Here is a 3,482-nt window from a genome sequence, read left to right as displayed (position 1 = left end):
TGGACAGTGTTCTCTCCTGAGAGATCTTGGTAACCATTTTCCAAATAACAGTTGAGCTACAATTTTGTATTAGGCATTATTCTAGGCTTTTCGTGTTGATAAATCAGTAAAACAAACAAACAAAATAACACCAATGATCTCTATCTTAATTATATTTATATTTTAAAAGAGGAAGGCAGGTGACAATAGATACAAAAAGAAGTGACGTGTGCAGTACTTTAGAAGACAATGTATTCTATGAAAAGCATGATAGAACACTTCTGAATGAAGTATTGGGAAAACCTATGTTTAGAGTGAGCAGAGCAGTTGACACTTGCCTTTCCTTTTTTTTTTTTTTTTTATTGGGACGGAGTCTCAGCCTGTCGCGCAGGCTGGAGTACAGTGGCATGATCTCGGATCACCGCAACCTCCGCCTCCCGGGTTCAAGCCATTCTCCCGCCTCATCCTTCAGAGTAGCGCGCCACCACGTCTAGCAAATTCTTGTATTTTTAGGTAGAGATGGGGTTTCACCATGTTGGCAAGGACGGTCTCGATTTCTTGACCTTGTGATACGCCCACTTCGGTCTCCCAAAATGCTGGGATTACAGGCGTGAGTCACCGCGCTTGGCTGACACTTGTATTTCTAAACAAATGGTAGAAATCTATGTTATTGCAATGCAATTATTTAGCAAAGTCTTGAAAGAACTGCAGGGATTAATATCCTTATTTGTGAAAAGATGGTTTCAGGCAGAGAGAGCAGCCAGTGTGAAGACCCTATGGTCACAGCGTGCTTGGTGTGATGAACAAAACCAAACAATGTGACTGGGACAAGGTGAGTCGTAAAAGAGTTCAGAATAGTATGATAATGGAGAAGGAATGCTGGAACCTGGTCACACAGAATCCTAAATAACTCGAATTTGAATAAAATTTTGATTCATCTGTTGAAAAATAGACTGAAAGACAGAAAAGACAGAATTAGTTTAGACGTATTAAGAAGGTATTAAATTTACTCATGTCACTTTCGATGACAGCCTGACCCATATTGGAAACACTGCTGGCACTGAGAAGTGGCTTGATTCTGAATGTATTGTAAGGGTACAACCAGGAATATTTCTCAGTGTATCGTATGTGGATTATGAGAAAAATAGGAGTTGTTANAAAAAAAAAAAAAAAAAGGATAGAGTTATTATTGACTGAAATAGGGATGGTTGCTTATGGAGCAGGTTTGGATGGGAAAGAAGAATTTAATTTTGGATATGTTGGACTTGGGATATCTATTATTCACCCAAATAGAGATTTCAAATATACAGTTGAATATGTGAGTATGGTGTTCAAGAATACATATCTAGTCTGGACAGATATAGTTGGAAGACACTGATTTATAAGTGATATCAAAGATGAGAAAACATTGAAATGAGTATAGTCAGAGAGGAGAGGAGACTCCAAGATGGAGAGGTGAGGGAGAATAGGAAAGATTAAAACCTAATTACATATGTATTAACCAAAAATTGATATAGAGAAGACAACAAGAATATAAGACAAAGTTAAAAGTGTGTAGGATCAATGAATTGCAGTGCCATTAATGTGTGAAACTAATGCAGTCAACTCACTAGAACAGAATAATTTCAAACAGGGAAAAGTTTTGGTCAGAAAGTAGGATACATAAAATTAAAACAAAAACACATGCATCACTTTGTAATTTCCAAATTTTAAGGAAAATATTCCTTTTAAAATGAAGTGCAAATAGTCTAAGAAATAAAATCTTCTAAATACGACTTGCGTTCCTATTTTTCCCTTAAAATAATGAGAAAGCAGATTGATGGCAAGATGCTCTAAGATAATAAAAAATACATTATATTTTGTCTAGGTAATTGATGTACTTGTCAAATGTTATTCCAAGGATGAAGTAGCCTATTTGAAGTTGCAAATTGACATCTGATGGATGACTTTCTACAACAGCATTATTACGTTTTGAAAATCTGAGGTCAAAATACTTCATGATAACGAACAAAATAATAAATTCATTTTCTCCGAATTCTTTATTCTTTAGCATAATAGATTGCTCAAATTCTGCTCTAATAAAATCTAGCAAAATGAACTGAAAATAGAAAGAATTAAAAATAGACATAATATTAGAATTTTGAATGTCAATTATAAAGAAGATTCACATTTCAGTTTATGTGTTCATACAGATGTGAAAATGAGATATTTCATGTGTAATATGTATTATACAAATTATCTATTCTATAACAAACATAATATTTTAGGTTAGATTTTATCAAATATATTATGATATTTATTATGGAATATATTTATCTATCATATTCATTTAGAATGTAACATTTATTCATATTATTATTATTATTATTATTATTTGGAACAGGGTCTCACTATGTTTCCCATAACAGAGTTCAGTGGCATGATCATAGTTCACCATAACCTTGAACTCCTGGGTTCAAGAGATCCTCTGGCCTCAACCTCCAAAGTATCTGGAATTACAAGCACATGCCACTTCATCTGATCCTCCTGCCTTGACCTCCCAAAGTACCAGAGTTAAAGGTATAAACCACTGTGCCTGACTAAATGCAGTATTTATAATATACAAATAAAATATCAAGATCTATGTGTATAAGAAACTCTATTCAAAAGTAACAATACATGTGAAAATTGTCACATATAATTTTCCTGTATTTAGGAAAAATAATACAACAAATAGCCACAATGGATAAACAAAATAATCTCAAAGTGTTATCTTCAAAATAATGTAATATTCTATGGTTTATTGATCCCAAATCGATAGTCTTCACCGAAGAATATAAAAACAAAAACCCCACTGAACCGTTTGTCATAAAGCTGTTAAAATCCTAATAGTAAAACTAGAAAAGAACAGTAAAAAAAATTGAAAAATATTATTTATTAACATAATTTTAAAATTGTAAATCATCCATATATAAGCAAAAATGCTAAAACATTTATCTTTCGCTAGAGCTATATCAATCTACATTATTACTATGCATGCTCTTTAAAATGTGATTTTGAGTTCCTGTATTCAAAATGTGGAGTGTCTTCTCCCATCTCTTGAATCTGGAGTATGCTTGTGACTAAAAGAACACGGTGGAAATAATGTGCTAGTTCTGAATCCAGGACTTAAAAGCGTAGACTAGCATTCTAGGAGATGAGAGACAATTTGAAGTAGAGCTAAATCAGCCTGGTTGTACCAGCCAAACCTCACACATGTGAGAAGGCTCATCTAACATGCAACATGATCTATATCTGACATGACCCATAAATGAACATAGATGCATGAATAAACTAAACTTAGCCAAGCTTAGATAGAAAAAAAAAATAATAATAATTGAAGTAACCGACAGACTCTTGGGCAATAAACAGGAATTCTTAAAATAGTTCATTTCTGTTATTTTGTTGTTGCTGATTCATTATGATGAAATACATGTAACATAAACCTAACCGTTTTAATAATTTAAGTGTACAATTCAGTGCCA

This window comes from Rhinopithecus bieti, unplaced genomic scaffold, assembly GCF_001698545.2.
Source record: "Rhinopithecus bieti isolate Rb0 unplaced genomic scaffold, ASM169854v2 scaffold_13225, whole genome shotgun sequence".
NCBI lineage: Eukaryota > Metazoa > Chordata > Mammalia > Primates > Cercopithecidae > Rhinopithecus > Rhinopithecus bieti.
The sequence above is the reverse complement of the archived record's forward strand: the minus strand, read 5'-3'. Positions refer to the sequence as shown.